Source organism: Tursiops truncatus, chromosome 4 (assembly GCF_011762595.2).
Source record: "Tursiops truncatus isolate mTurTru1 chromosome 4, mTurTru1.mat.Y, whole genome shotgun sequence".
NCBI lineage: Eukaryota > Metazoa > Chordata > Mammalia > Artiodactyla > Delphinidae > Tursiops > Tursiops truncatus.
The window spans coordinates 85852350-85870071 of NC_047037.1; positions in this window are offsets into that span (position 1 = coordinate 85852350).

Here is a 17722-nt window from a genome sequence, read left to right on the forward strand (position 1 = left end):
TCATCTTTCGTCTCCAAACTTACCTCTTCTTTTGTGTCCCCTCTTTCCAGTCATTCATGTATGTCTTCATGTGACACATGTGAGCCCCTACTATGTGTTTGTACTGTACTCTGTTGAGGATACACAGAAAAGTGAATAAGACTCGGGTTTTTACTCCTAGTGTCTACTGCTCCATAATGTCAGTGAATGCATGCTCTATCATGTCCTCCTCCTCTTTCTCTGTTATGTCCTTCCAGATGAATCTCCAGCAGCTATTTTAGTCTCTAAATTATTTGTAAATTATATTCACTTGAAAGGGAATTTGATTATCCTGGATTATTTTCCTACAACAGGTCACTGGCCCATCCATAGGTCTTGTGGCAGATGGTATTCTAACGAGGGCAGCAGCATCCCACATGCTCTTCTTACAAGGTGATGTCAATAGTCCTTCAGCATGAGTTGGGGTCTACATTTCCTCCCCTTGGATCTGTGTGGGCCTATAGCTGCAGTGGAAGTAATACTAAGTGATACTTTCCAAGGCTGAGTCCTAACAGGCAAAACAGCTTTGTCCTGGCCCTTTAGGGATGCTTGTGCTTGGAACCCAGGCCCTAAGCCGGAAAGACTACATAGAAGGTGTTTCAGGTGACAGTCTCCACCGAGGACCCAGCTGACAGCTAGCACCAACTTCTAGACTAGGGGGTAAGCAAACTTTCAGATGATTCCCATTCCTGGCCTTCAATACACTCTAGCTGATGCTGAGTGTAGCAGAGACAAGATGTCCCCTCTGAGACTTACCTAAATTGCAGATTTGTGAACACCATAAATATTGTCATTGTTTTAAGCCACTGCATTTTGCGGTGGCTTGTTAAGTAGCAATAGATCACCAGAACAGGTGCCCACCTTTGTTTCAGTCAGCTATTGCCAGGGACCAGGTCCCCTGGCAGGAAGCTCACTGCCTGGAGGGAGTTGTTGCCAGAGAGGCAGGCATCATGATTAAATGTCAGTTATGTTCCATGTTTTTTAAATGTTTAATGCTCTCTAGCACATAACAAAGTGTTTTACATGGAGTATATGTCAAATAAATATTTACTGAATTGAATTCAAATATAGTGTGATAGTAAGAACATGCATTTTGCTGTCAGATATACTAAATTTCAAACCACAACTCTAGATGCTACAGCTCTGGGGTAGGGAGTAAATTGCCTTCCCAATCCATCAGTTTCCCTTCTTCTGAAACTGATGTGACCATTAAAATACTTAAGGCATGTAAAGTGCCTAAGAGTTTGTGGTTCATGGTAGATCTCTCTCCCAATCCGTCCCTCACTCTCAAATTTTTAAAAGGAGACATAAGGATAAAATGAGAAAAATTGAAAATGATTATGAAGGATACTGAATGCATGGTTAAGGTCTATTTTTTAGGCAATGGGGATTATAGAGATGTGATATACACAAGATAATTTTTGAGAAGATTAATATGGCTCTAATGTGTAGAATGAGAAACCAGATAGAGAAAAATCACTTAGGAAGCTAAAGTCAGTGTCTAAGCATGTTAGGGTCTAAATAGTATCTTAAAAATGTAGTCAGGTGATATCAGGTCTGGATTAAATGGCAGGATGATATTACAAAGGAAGTTTCCATAGACTTTGAGTTGGAGTCTACAAAGGAGAAGCATAAAGGACAAGAGAATCCAAAACTGACAACAATATTGTGACAGCATCTATTAAAAATTATTCACATGGGATACCCTAAGATCCAGCAATGTCATGCCTAAAAATCTATCTTATAAAGAAGTGGTAGCAAAAGTACTTAAATTATATGTGCCAAGATATTTACTGCAGCCTTGTTTGTGATAGCACAACGTTAAAAAACCGAAATCACCATCAGTCAGGTAATGGTTAAGTAAACTATGGTATATCTATGCAATGGAATCATGTGAGTAAATCTAAATAAACTGACCTGAATACATCTCAAGTGAAAAGAGAAAGTTATAAACCAATATGCATAATGTCATCTTTTGTTAAAAGCAGAAGAAATGCTTAAGTGTCAGAAAAGAAAGACTGAATTAAAGGCTATTTGGGAAGAACTTACGTGATTTTTTCAGAGTTGCTGATCATCTATGTTATTACATTTTAGTAATAAAATTGCATGTCATAAATAATAAATATGAAAACTGCAAAAAAAAAAAAAGCAAAGAAACACTGAAATTCATGCTGTTTTCCTCTGGGGACTGGGAATGTAGGGCTGTGGGGTGGCATGGTCTTAAAAATATTTGAATAATTTGTATAATTTTCTGTTTTGGTATTCTTCGTTTTCTTTCTTTAATAAAAACTTAAAAACGTTTTAAGTTTGCAAATTCCATACCAATACAAGCAAACAGTATCGTTAACAGAAACAGTTGAAGATTCGGGGAAAGATGATGATTCCACACAGGTTAATGTGTAGTTGGTAGAAAGAGCTGAATTGTGATGGGAGTTGTGGTAGCTGTTGGCAGTGGTTGAAGGTGTACGTGAGCAAGACTTCTGGGTCCTTCTCTGGCAAGGATCAGACAAGAGATGTGGTCCACCTGGGCAGAGCTCACAGCTAAGACTGCAGTCAAAGGCAAGACTCCTGAGCCAACATCATGGAAAACAGCACCACAGATCTTCTCTATTTCGGTCCATCCCAGAATTGGAAGGAATAACTCTCCCTGACACAGCCTGTTCATGCTCTCTATGAGATGCCCTAATAATTAACTCTGGGCCTTCCAACCTAATATGAATGTTGGTAGGTAATGCAACATCTTACTGGTGAATTAGTCTTTATGAATTTATCTATCCCCAACTTGAACTTAATTATGTTTTTAACCTGGGGTACATCTATACCTACATACATGTCTATATTTGTATCTATATTTACATCATGTATATTATCTATATATCTGGCTAGATGGATAGATATAGATAGATATCCCTATCTGATATTCTCATATCTCATATGAAATAATCAGCATTTATTCAAATTTATATTTGAACACTGCTAGGTGTTGGGTCATATTAAATACAGGATAAACATACTATAAAAATGGAGCATTACATCGGGCATTACAGTGGTATGTTATAGGGCCAGGGTTTTATTACAGGAGTACTGATTTCTTCTCCAGATGGATTTAAATTGACGGCTCTAAGAAAATTTTTGCCAAAGATCCCCTTCTAGCTTATCGACCCCAGAAATGTGCTTACCACTATTCCTGGGAATATCCCATTTTCCTTCACGGCTTCAAAATGCTTTGGGCAAAAAAAAAAAAAACCCAAAACAAACACTGTATATTTTATTAAGTGAATATTATCTGACCTTTTTTTTAGCCCAATCATGACTATTTTTTTAGTACATGAAATCCTCTTTTAAAATCTGTTTAATATACCTTCCATTGGGTCATTATTAAATAATACATTAAAATTTTTTAAATGCATATGCAAAATGATTTGGAGACGTCCCTACAAGATTTGTGAGTCTACTGTCTACCGTTTCCTTTTATTTATCCTATCTGAACAGGCATAGAGATTAAAAAAAAACATGTCATGATGACTTTCTTTTCTGTTTTTCTTTACAAAGCTAGAAAAAAGGCATAGAAGTATAATTAGTTGCCCAAGATTCTATAGCCCTTCATGGAGACAATGATAATCTTATACTCCGGGATGTGTTGCCTCTTTTTGCTATTTTCCTTATTCGTGATGTTTAGAAACAAAAGATTTATATGTGCCCCCAAAGTTATATATATATATATACACATATATATATATATTTATTTATTTATTTTTAATCACTGCTATGAATCCATATGCTATTTTATACATGCAACTCAAGTAAAGAATTTTTGATTGCTTTAACTATGTCATTCTCTTTTTTTCCAAGCAGAAATACCAGCCCTGGATTTCCTGCTTGTCCTCATGCCGTATATGCTGCCAAGCTACTCCAAAGTGAAAATGCCAATTTCCTTTACAAATTACTTTGTGCTCCTGCTATTAATCTAATAGAGATATGGAAATGGGCGAAAGAAAAGAAGCTGCTCTTCTGGCAATAAGGAACAATCCCGAGATCAAATTACACATTTGTGTAATTGGAGGCCTACTCCAAAATTACACATTTCTTCATATGGCTTGGTTAAACAGTTGAAGTTGAGAGTAGACCCTGACTCTGTCTCTTAGGAATTAGAATCATTTATAATCCCTGTTTCTTTTGACTAGTTCTGCCAGTCGGTGATAAGATGTAAGACAAAATGAGATAAAAACAAAACAGAATTTTTAAAAAACTATTGTGAGTTTAAGATCTAGTAAAATAATGTGGGTAGTCTTCTAGAATCTAGTTAAATAAAAAAAACAAATAAAATTCTTAGAAATATAAGATATCAACATTTTTTTAAACAAAAGAACAATGGAAGGTCCAGGAAGATAAGAGAGGACAGGAGTAAGTTTGATGCCTTCACGCAGGGAGGTGAAATCATTCATCCCCTAGTTTGAGTTGTTTTCCAGTGGTGATGATGGATTTGAACAATCCGTCCAAACCTTTTCACCCAGTTCCTCTCTTTACCAATTGCAGGCCTCTGCGATGGGGCAATGTGGATGAGATGTGAGAAGATAAATGACTCCCCAGAGGTTTCTGTGAACTTTATCCCTAGTATCTTGGCTCTAATGCTGATGATAGAAGAGAAATGTCTTAAGTTCTGGGTAAACAGTCACTTAACTACTCAGAACATTTGGAAATTAGGAAAAAAAAAGGAATATTTTTCTCTGTTCATTTTGATTTCATAAGTAACTGAGTTTCCTTTTCTCTGTCTAAGAGAAAAGATCCAGAAGATGCTGACTAGATTGTAAGCACCAGAAGACCACTATGATACACTCATCTTTATATTCCACTGTGTTTGGCACTTGTCAGGGTCTCAATAAATATTTGTTAAATTGAATTAATTGAATTGAATTAATTGTGTAAAAGAGGAGGTATAATCTTTTAGAAACAAAAACAATTTAAAAATCTTGATAAGAAGTTTAAGTACATCATTCAATCTGTGTTCATAGATCAACTGTAAAGGGGGAATTAGAGAGGGGAAGTCAAAAGATAATCTACTGACTGATATATAATTTGGGGGTATCCACTTTTCCTGTCACTTGTGGGAAATATCACCAGCGTCTAAATCAATCAGTGCACGTAAGGATAATGGGGATGGGAGCACAGCAACTTCCCTTACCTCCTGTTTACAAGTCCAACTGACATCAGTTGCTGTAACCTTTGTGGTCTCTCTCCCTTATTTGACTCACTTTGTCCCAGAGAAGAAGCATGTCTCATTAGTGCCTTTAAGAAATAAACTGGCGCTGCGTAGTTGGGAGCGAGCTGACCTCAGGAAGTACACATTTTGGTCTGCTTCTTGTGCCCCTAAGTTGTGCGGAGGCAGGTCCTCTAGTGGAAGCTGTGCTGTGGCTGGTGGGTAAGTCTTTTAGGAAGCCCACTGTTGTCATGCACCTAAACCATGCATTTCTTTATAATCTTTATCAGTAATGAGGATGACATTTTAATCTCCTTCTGCCAGACTTCCATGTCTATCTTTTCATTATTTTCAAACTTGATTGGGAAAAGAATGTTACTTTTTGGTCCCTTATAAGGTACTTATACTGGCTCCAGCAACTCTACAAATCTGTAGTTTGCATCTGGTTATCTGAGGTGTATTCATTTATTCATTCGGCCATTCATTTGGAAATAGTTATGGAGCCCCTAAAATATACCGAGTACATATATGGTAAGCCCTGGGACCCTACCCATAAGGAACTCACATTATAGAGTATTTATAAAGCAATTTGACAAATGGGTAAGTACGTAGCTTCCCAAGAAGTAACAGAGTCTAAGCTGAGTTACTCATTTTTTTGGTGTTTTCTTAACTGAGTCATAACCCAGTAGGATTTGGTCAGGCGGTAGCTGATTTACCTGATCAAATCTGGTCTACCTGGTCAGAGCTAAGGGTGAAGGGGCAGTCAGGGGCTCAGTTCTGAAAGACCCTCCCTAAAAACCTAGACTCTGCCCAGTGGATAACAGGCAACTGTGAAAGAGATTAGAGGAGTGATATGGTCAGGTTTCTGTCCATAAGGTCACTTTGATAGCTGGGAACATCTGTCTGAGGAGGACAAGCCTGGAGAGACCAATTTGCAGATTGTTCTGGGCGAGAGACTCTAAGGATGTGATTTAGCAGCACTTTTGCTTACTTTTGTTTTACCTTTCCTTTTTTTTTTTTTTTTTTTGGCAATCTTGACATTTTGTAGGATTAGCAGTAAGAGCTCTGATGATGATGATGATGAAGAAAAAGAAGATGATGATTGCTAATGTTAAGTTCTTGCTATGAACTGCCACTGGGCTAAAATGTTTCTGTGTATTAGCTCACTTTGTAGTCACTAAAAATGTATAAGGTAGATAGTATTCTTTTGCATTTTATGTATGAGAAAACTAAGGCTTCAGGGGTAAAATAACTTGCCCCAGGGTGTACAGCCAGCCAGCAGTAGACCTGGGACTATCTGACAGTTTCTAGCCTGTCTGACTTCAGCTTCCATTCTGATGACCCTGTGCTCTATGAAAAGTTTCATAGCTCTTTACCAAGCACTTTCTTATACAGCGTTTCACTAGAGCTCTAACAGGATCCTTAGGTCAACCTTCAATTCACTCCAAACAGAGTAGCTCATTCTCATTTAACAGAATCATGCTCAAGAAAATTGTTTGCGATATACTTTGAAATCACAAAATATATTGCTCTTTATTTGTACATTGATGACCGATTTAGTGCCTTTTTGACCAAATTTTAGCAGTCAAATGTCTTCACCTTACCATATAACAGATATATACAGAATGAATTTTAATGTTAACTTTAAGTAAATAAGAAAATATTCTGTAAAATATTGTAGGTGAAGTGATTTCTGGTTTATCTCTTGCTATGGATTATTCATTCAACATTCAAAAAGTACTAAGTACGTAGCACGTGTTACGCACTACTCCTTTTAACAGTATGGAGGAATATAATCAGTAACTCATTCAGATTTGCTCGCGCAGAGCACAGCTCAGTCCATTGTACAGAGGTCCTCAATATCTGCTTTCAGAATAAATAAATCCAGTGAAAGAAAGCAAAGGAAGTACACTGTCTGGGCCCAAGCATCAAATTAATTAAATTAAATCATTGTACTACCTTACATTTACTAGTTTTATTCCTTGGAAATCTTCGGATTAGTTTTTTCTCCCCACCCATGTTGATAAGGTAAAGGTGATTGTATTGCTTTACATTCACTTCGCAGTAGCTTAGATAAATAAGTTAGTTATCTATTTATCCAGGATCGTGAGTGCTTCATCATTTATGTTAGCATTACTTATCCCAAACCTCCCAGTTTTAAACAGAAACCTCAAAGGGCCATAATGAACAACTTGTCATTCTTGGTGAATGGACTTGTAATAGTTACAAGGGTGCTTCCAAACCACCCAGCAAGTTCTGGCTGGAATCAGGCCTACAATTAGAAACTGCAGATATGTAGCCTGCCTTACTCCCAGTGATAGGCTGTCTCTCCCAGAGGGTGAGGGTTCTGGTTCCTCTAATCTTCACTCCCTGCCCCCACTCCCACCTCCTCACCACATGACGTGACCCCACCTCCCTGCTCAGAACTGCCAAAAGACTGTGGATGGCAGAGTTCCTGCATTCCTCCCCTGGCACTGGAGCAAAATTACAGCATTACTGTTGGGCTTTAAGGAGTTCCTCTTTGTTCTACTTTTATCACGCTTTCTTGTGTTCTGACTCTAACAATTTGAGAGAAAATGTAGCGTCCAATTCTTGTTTTAGCTGCCAAGATTCCACAATGCTTAGGCAAAGGAAGGAAAAATGGCGCAGGCATTTAAATTTACCCAAATGCCTCAGAAGACTACACTTTCTGGACATGAATAAAGAGGATGTGAGTAAACTTATTCCTAATGTGCCAGGTTTATCCCTTTGAATAATTGGATAATTCCAGCAAATACCATGTTGAAAGTTTTACTTGCCTGGCTTAGTTTTGAGGCTTCATTTAAAAGACTATTTAATAAGACAATAAAGTATTAAGTTTTAATGTGGTATTAATATAGTAATACTAAACTTACTAAGGAGAGATGGCAAAGATAAACTTAAAGATAACCCAGATTTCATTCCAGGAAACTCTTTCCTAAATTAAACTTCTTAAAACTACCAAAGAGAAGCTAATTGCTTACATTTCAACCTTCCTTTCCTTTTCCAGCTCTCTTATAGACTAATGATTTAAATGAGTTAAAAATTGAGAACATTCAAGTGAAAAAAATCTTCATTTCAGGGGTTATTTACAAAGAAATGTGGTTTGTGTATCCCTCCCATGGAAAATGCTTATTTATCTAACTTTACTACAAGCATTTCCCACTACACCTGGCTTCATTAAGAGTTCTAGGACCTCCCTGGTAGGAGGTCCAGTGGTTAAGACTCCACATTTCCACTGCAGAGGGCACAGGTTAGATCCCTGGTTGGGGAATTAAGATCCTGCATGCTATGTGGTGCAGCCCCCCTCCCCCCGAAAAAAAAAGAAAAAGAAAAGAAAAACGTTCTAAAAGATGAGAATCTCTTGAAACTAACATCTTAATGTCTCCCTACAGATCTCTCCTTTTGATGGTGTAAGAATCTTCGTATATTATTAAAGTAGAAATGTATTGACAGAGTTAAGACTCTGGGTCCAACATATCAGAGAAAATCTCGGCCTTTTGTATGTTTGTGGAATTGTTCTACAGTGATCTGTGTTTGTGACAATTACCTAGATTACGGAAATCTGTGGGCTTAAGCAAGTCTTTTCCTTTTTGGTATTTCTATTCTCGCACCTATACATTATTGATAATGTTAAAGCTAAAAAGCCTTCTTCTCGGGGGTACACCATGGAATAGCCATTCTTTGAACTCATACATTGAATGTTAAGTTCTTAGTGTGAGCAGATGAGTCTATCAAGATATGCTACAGAAAGGTGAAGTAACTAGAAATAGAAATATAAGGAACAAATTTTCCATGATTCCAAGAACATCCAGGCAGAATAAATTTAGGCATCAAGACTAAAAAAGCTACACTGATCTGCGGCTTTTCCCCCCATATTGTACATACTCTAAAATGTCCACTAAAGTTTGAATCTTTTAGGATACTCTCAACTCCAAGTCTGTCAAAGTAGTTTAAACCATATAGAAAGTCATTGACTCGGATAAGTGGGCATCAGTTAATGGACTCAGATGCGTTTCATCTCAGCTCTGTTGAACACAGGCTTCACCCTAAGGACAGTTGTCCTCATAACTGCAAGACAGCTGCCAGCTGCAATCAGGGATACATGCTTTTTTCTTCCACTTCCAGTGTAAAGGAGACTTGCTTCCTGAAGCATCCCCTAAGGACAAGGAAGGTTTTTCCCTGGAAATCTCTAGCAGAAGCTCGTTGATCAGTCTAATTTGGATCACATGCTCATTTCAGAACCAATCACAAGAAAAAGTTATATAATAACCCTTTGACCTATCAGCCCATTGAGGACATGGACTGTGTCGGGAAGGAGTGGATATGTAAACATTATTATAGTCTGTTGGAAAGGAAGAAAAGACAATGGTGCTGTAGGCCACCAGTAATGTCCACTCCAGAGTTCCTGGGAGGAACATGGCCAGACAGTAAGGACTAAAACCGTTATGACCATTAACCCACAGTAAGATTGCATGTTGAAGCTACCAAATGAGTCAGATAAAAGATCTATTTATAAGGAGAAGTATTGACCCTGATTCCCCAAGACCCCATGGTACAGCTAAGGATTTCTTTTTTCTTCATTTCTCAAGGAGAGGAGAGAGCATGTTACAAGTTGTCTGCAAAAAGGTAAGTAATCGAGCAATAATTCTGTGACTGACCACTCTGCTCTCAAATACCATTTGAGTCTGAGCTTTTTGCATCAGAGCTACATGTGATGAGCCTTCGATGGTTATAAGACTTGGAATTGTAAAGACAATGAGACAGTCAATAGCCTGCTTCTGGCTACAGATCCAAAAATTCATGCATACTGATCGTGAGTTTACATTTGTCTCCAATAAGTTTACTGTGAATGTGTCTGTCTGAGCAGATGTAAATAGACAGCTAGCCTTTGCTAGGTTTATGAAAGCCTGTCAGACTTTGGTCAGTGTGGAGCTAATCCTAGTGAAATATCTTCATGCAGTTCTAGATGTTATAGCGATTGGCTACTTTACAGAGGACTCTTGAGATCAGTGATTATCTGTCTTAAACTCTTTTTTATCTACAGACACACAATTCCACAATTCAATCCATGATACATACCTTTTCTGCAAGCATTGGATATGGCACTGCTGTATTTGAAATTTCTGAGTTGAGCTGATTCAGATGAACTAATATCTGGAAGTGTCTAAAAACATAAGAACCCATCAGGCATACCAGCCTGGGGTCAAACAAATGGGGTGCAAACTACAGAACACTTATTCCCACCTCACCCATGGGAACTGTTGGAATTGTAGCTCTTTAAATCAAGAATTCTGGCCCAGAAGAGATGAACAGGATCTTTCTCAACCCCCATCTTCCTCCTGGTCCCTGAGGCCACCTGGTCACAGGCTACTTTGGAAGTTACACCATTTGAGCACCCCAGCATCACCTGGTGAGGCCATATGCTATTAATACAACTACTGCTGCTCTTTCAACCATCTGACACAACCACTATTTCTGAGATCCCTTCCAGGAAATTAAATTGCTTGCTCCCTTGATGCCCTTCCTATGCTCTCATACTATCCATTATATAAATCTGTTGTATTACTTAACCAGGTATATTTTAATTATGTGCATATTTGTTTGTTTTTCTCCAGGGCTAGACGGCAAGTCCCTCAAGACACAGGGACTGTGTCTGTCATCTCCTATTTGTAGTGCTTTTCCTGGTATGTAGCATGTGATCAATTAATGAAGGAAAGAATAAATGAAGAAGAGTTTGGGTGACTTTTTGTATTGGTTCCTGTCACTGATTTTGGACCAAGGAAGAGAGATAAGAGTAAGAAAAGAGCTCAGGTCATCAACTTGACCCCTCAGGCTTCCTCTTCTGCAACTTGCCAATCTTTCCTAGAGCTCATAGGAAAAGGTTCTGTACCTTGACTTTGGTCTTTCTCATTGGATTTTCACTGCAGTTGAATAAATTCCCATTCTTTAAGATGAACTGAGAAAATTCCAGAAACTTGAGGTGGCCTGGAAACTGCTCAAAGGGATTTTCAGCCCTAAGAATCGATGCTACTTTATATGTCTGCTGAAAGTTCCTGAGTTTCCTGACACTCCTGGAATTGAGAGAAGTCTGAGAGGCATTGTTTCTACATCTGCCTTTCACTTTTCCACAAAGAAAGCAGCTGCTTGAATCCTGGCAGAACAACTTGTTTTCACTGTACCTCAGGCAGGTCATTCAAATTTTCTGAATCGTAATCTTACCTTTAAATTGGGAGAAATGACATTTACTGCCTTGTATTTAGAACTAGAAATAATGTATACATAATGTGTCTGGCAGTATTTGGCATATAAGGTTGGTATTGAATCCATGCTATTATTATTATGTTTAATATTCCTACTTTGCATCTTATAAATCTCTTTCTCTTTTCTTCTTTGGTTAGTATGTATCGATTGAATGGATGGCATAGTCCCTGTGACTACTAATTTGAGTGTCTATAAAGCATGGTAAATTTTATCTGGATTCTTAAAATCCTTAGTGAATCCAGATTATTTATATAGATAGAAAAAAAGTTTCTCCACCCCTTTTATATATAAATATAAATATAAATATAAATATATATATATATATATATATATATATATATATGGGAGGAGATACTATTTTTCCCTCTCTAGTGCAAAGTATAACTTTACTGCTTAAGGTTCTGTCTTCAAAAAGTGGGGACTGGAAAGGTAATCAGTACAGTTATAAGTAACCTGGCCTGCTCTTATTTATGGGGCTTGACATATCACCTCAATTTGCCAAATATAGGATTTCCCGACAACTGAAATTCCAACTCTTCCTGTGGAAATGTGGTCATGCCTAGTAAAGCTGTTAGCCCGTGGAAGTTATATGTCTTTTCAGTACTGACATTTTTGCCTGCCAGCAGTAGAATGGAAATAAAATCTAGAGGTTTTGACCGCTAGGCAGCTTACGGGGCCTCCTCTAGGTTTACTGATATTTTCCTAGGTAAAACAGTAAGATGGACATGTTCAAATACAACTTTAAAGAATGTAATAGCACTTGGCAAACAAGGTCTTATTTTTAGAATCATTACTGCTGTTGTATCTGAGAAGAGATTTGCTGTCATGGAGACTCTGATGGTTAATTTTGCTTCAACTTGGCTAGGCCACAGTATCCATGTATTTGGTTAACACTAGTCTGGATGTTGATGTGAAGGTGTTTCTTGTTTTGTTTTTGTTTTCAAATATCTGCCAGTTTCTTCAGTTCTCTTTGTGCTTTGAGACATGCCCATCCACATCTTTCCAATTTCAGGAAATGTTCCTTATACCACGAAGGTGTTTTTGTTTGTTTGTTTGTTTTCTTACAGGCCTCTCACTGTTGTGGCCTCTCCCGTTGCGGAGCACAGGCTCCGGACACACAGGCTCAGCGGCCATGGCTCACGGGCACAGCCGCTCCGCGGCATGTGGGATCCTCCCGGACCGGGGCACGAACCTGTGTCCCCTGCATCGGCAGGCGGACTCTCAACCACTGTGCCACCAGGGAAGCCCATGAAGGTGTTTTTTAAAGAAGAGATTAACATTTAAATGAGTAGATTTTGAGTAAAGCAGCTTACTCTCAATAATGTTGGTGGGCTTCATCTAATGAGTTAGAGGCCTTAAGAGAAAAAAGACAGACTTCCCCTGAAGAAGAGGAAATTCTGCCAGTAGATTGCCTGTGGACTTGAGCTGCAACATCAGTTCTTCCCTGGGTCTCCAGCCAGCATGCTTACCCTGCAGATTTTGAATTTTCCAGCCTCTATAATCACGTGAGCCAATTCCTTAAAATAAATCATATATATTTATTACTTTATGATAAAATAAATCATATATACTTATGCCAAGTTCCTCTTCAAGGACCCACCAGCCAGACATGAGTTGGAGCTCTTGAAGCCAGTAGCTGTTCCTTCATGGTACTTTGCCCACCTGGCTGGTGATGTAGACATCAGTCACACTGGTACTCAACTCCACCACCAGCCCACAGGCCCCCTCCCTGAACCTGTGACAACCCTTGTTCTGGGACTCTTTGCAGTGCATGTTTCCTGAGAGAGCTCTGTGGTGGGCATTCCCCAGGCAGCCCCACAACTGTGCTTTTTGGAGGCAAGGTGCAGGCAGGGCTGGGCCCCATGTATATGTATATTTAAATTCTAAATGTTCTATTTCTCTGGAGAACCCTAATGCAGAGTCTTTACACATCTTCCTTTGGAAACTTGGAAGAGCCAATTTGTTGGGCTCCTTGGCCCAGTGTCTTGGGTCTTAGAAGTGCTGAGTCTTGCTGGCCCGGAAAAGGCATGTGAAATTCACCAAGGTGGCAGGACATGTGTTTCTCTGGGTCCCATCTTGGGAGAGTTACTGAAGGTAGACCTGATTTGGTTCAGAATTCCACTGGAAGCTCAGAATCATTGGGGATCCTAAAATAGGACCCATGTAAGACCCAAAAGAAGACTTTCCTTGAGGTCTCCAGGGAAGGAGGACTTCAGAACTTGAGAGAAGGAGGTCTCCAGGGAAGGAGAACTATCTTGGTACAAACTCTGGTTCTGGAATTTTACTCTCTGAACTAGCATATTTTGGCTGCTAAGGTCTGAAGGCAGAATCTTACCTGACTCTGGAATTTGTTCTTAACCCTTTTTTAGCTTTGTTTTTAACTTTTCAATGTTTAGACATGGGGTATTTACTTGTACTCTTGGCCATCTGTGTCAATCATTAAAACAGTAGAGGAATTTGTGACTCAAATAAAGCTTTAGGCTAGCTGATCACTCAGTTCCCTGCCAACTCTGATTCTACATGCAGCGGTTAGAGGCAGAAGAATATGGTCAGACTCCTCTAGAGAGCCCAAGAAAAACAAAGAGGAACAACCTCAAGCCACTAGGGCAAGGATGGTTTGACCTTAGTCCAAGTTTCTTTTGGTTAGACCTTCTACTTGGACACTGCTTTTCTGCAAAGTTTCATAACCACTAAGGCCTGAGACACACTTCATACCATGACAGATGTGGTCGCTAAATGAGATCTGAGCCCTCACCAACTTTGCTTGGTTTCCAGCTCAATAATTTGAGAAATATGGATGCATCTTGAGAATTAAATTCACAGACCCCAGTGAGGTTTGTTTATCTTTGAGGTACACAGATAAAAGAAAATCAGAATGAGCTATGGTATGATAGTGGGGTATATTCTAAAGGATAAACAACATAAGGGTTGAGAAAATAGTGGGTTTGTTTCCTGAAAAGAATTATAGTATGTCCATAAAGAATGTACTAATTATGTTTCTAGGACACCCACTTTGGCTTTTTGGACATTTTAAGCAGCTTCCCAAAACTCCCTACTACATAAATTCTCCAAAAGAGAACAAACAAACAAACTAGAATTTGAAATGAAGTTCTCCTGTACCCAGTGTCCCCTAGATGGGAAGCAGTCAGTGTAGTGGGACATCTCTGGCTATGCCATACATTAAGGATGCAAATAGGTCTTCCACTTCAGATGATAATACATGAAAGATTATGTGGCCTTGAATTCAGATGGGTTATCTAACCTGGATTTTACAGATTCTCTTGCAGAAGAATGAGTTGAAATTCTACATCCCTGAAGTTAAAAAGATTTTTTATTATGAACTAGGATGGACATGAACATTGAAAGGTACATTGGAAGGGAAAAGCAACAAGCTCTGTAAAATAAAACTAACTTTAAGGAAAGAAAGCATCTAGTCTAGTGACCAAAGTTCAAGATGTATAGGAAGGATGTGGCACAGCATGTTGCTGATGCCAGAATTTCCTCGGGATTCAGCTAGTCTGGACTGGTGTCAGCTTTGTGGAATATGACATAAGAGCTACAACATTGGAGCCTTACTATTGGGTACCACTGTAGCACTAGCAAAGCTCCAGCTAGCAAGGGCATTACTACAAAGAGATGTTAGACTCTGTAGGACCCACCTTCAACAGTGAAAGTGTATGATATTGAAAAAACCTGGCTGTAGTTGTCCAATGAGACTCTTACCTGAGAGGTAGAAGCAGGACTAACCCACTTGGGCTAAAGTCAACCCCTAGAGTTCTTGGATAACGGAGTTAAGTAGGAGACTTGAGAGTTGATGCTAATGGGAGAAAATGGACTCAGTAACCAAGAGCCCATATTGGGGGAGAGGGTAAAACAAGAAACAAAAGAAAACAAACGAAACTATGTGACCATATATTGTGAATGTATTTGTACTGAGTTTAGAAAGTAGATTACATCATTTATTTAATATATAGCCTCCAAGGGACTTCCCTGGCAGTCCAGTGGTTAAGACTCCACGTTCCCAATGCAGGGGGTACGGGTTCGATCCCTGGTTGGGGAACTAAGATCCCACATTCTGCATGGTGCAGCAAAAAAAAAGGGGGGGGGCGGCCATATCTCCATTTGCAAGGCCACTACGCTTCTTTCTGATACTTTACAGAAGAGAAACACAAACAAACACACAGTTGATTTCTTTACTTCTTTTCAAGCAAGACTGGCTTCCCAAAGCCCATTTCTATGAGTCAGCTTGTACTAACAGGAGCCACACTTTCCATCAAAGGCTTTCACACAAGAGCTCAATCTCAGAGATGAACATCACTGTATAAAATGAGAAAAAAATCTCCAAATAAAAATAAGGCACAATAGCTCATCAGAGAAGGAATAAAGGCCTAATGATCTATAAAACTCGGTTTGTTGTGTACTTACTAACTTAAATAATCTATTACCAGCCTATATTCTCCCCTAAGAGACATTTCTAATAAAGTGGACAAAATTCACTATCCTTTCTACTCATTCTGAATCAATTCTTATAACTCAGTCAGCTAAACAGTGTTATTATTAGTGTGTCTATAAAATTTGAGAAGACAGGGTCCCCAGGAGTCCAGATATTCTGAGCCTATTCTTAATGCTGGGCTCCCTCTACCAGGGGAATTATGGTCCTAAATATAATGGACTATGAGATAAGATTTTGGAAAGACACAATATAAATGCTAGAAATTGTGGGAAATGAATTTTGGTCAAGGGATCAAAGTTGTTCTTCAGCCTAATTTGAAGAGTAAAGAATTAAAAGGTGGGAATTGGGAATTCCCTGGCGGTCCAGTGGTTAGGACTCAGTGCTTTCACTGCCGAGGGCCCGGGTTCAATCCCTGGTTGGGAACTAAGGAGTTCTAAAGGGTTAAACATTCTCAGAATGATTCACTTCTAGTACTCAACGACTCAGTGATTCACTTCTAGTACTAAAAAATGATAAAGAGCAGAAACTATGCTAATTCTAAGTAACAATGGAATAAAAAGTCCACATTAAGCACTTTCTATGTGTTGGGCATTGTGCTTAGGTTACAAATATATGTATATATTTAAATAGATATGTACATATGTATGTATGTATTATGTATATGTAATTGTCCCAAATTAATAAGCAGCAAAAGTAGCTCACGCCCTTAATCAATAAACAACTCTTGGGTTTTGCCTTTTTACATATGGTCCCTAGAAAAAGGAAGAGGTCTTTTGCCTCCCCCACCATACATATAAGACAACTGGTATGGAACTCATTCATGTCATGTATCCAAGGAATCCTAAATGAACTGCTGCTCTTGTGTATAAAACCACATAAGACACTGATGGACCAAACTCAGTATCGTGGGACACAATACAAAAATCTGTTTTCTAATCTTACTCTAAGGATTGCTCTAACCTGCTCATAGTTCTTTATCTAGAACTAGATACTAGAGAGTTTTTCTAAAACTTAGTCATTCATTTGTAAGCTTCATGATTTTTGCCATATCATATATTACCTAGACCATTATTTTTCTTTAAATCAAGTTATTGTTTAATATTTAAATTAACAAAAGGAAATTTTATATCATTGTATAAAATAAATCAAAGGAAACAATAAAAATACACAGAAAGTCATGAAATTCATTCCATTCTAGTTAAATATTGTTGCTTGAGAAAATTGTAGCCTGAAACCTACACTCTCTTTATTAAAAAAAAAAACAGATTGGGAAGTTCTAAAAGACACCTAGCAATATTCTGAGACTTATTCCTTGATGTAATCAGAAAAGTTGAAAGAGAATCGAAAAAATATTCAAGAGGGAAGAGATATGGGAACATATGTAAAACTGATTCACTTTGTTATAAAGCAGAAACTAACACACCATTGTAAACCAATTATACCCCAATAAAGATGTTAAAAAAAAAAAAAAGAATCTCACTTTGTGATTCATTGTTATTTCGTGCTACATGAGTGTGCCATTTAAAATCCTCTCTCCCGGGCTTCCCTGGTGGCGCGATGGTTGAGAGTCCGCCTGCCGATGCAGGGGACACGGGTTTGTGCCCCGGTCCGGGAAGATCCCACATGCCGTGGAGCGGCTGGGCCAGTGAGCCATGGCCGCTGAGCCTGCGTGTCCGGAGCCTGTGCTCCGCAACGGGAGAGGCCACAACAGTGAGGCCCGCACAACAACAACAAAAAAAATGCTCTCTCTCACTGTGCCTTACCTTTTGGGA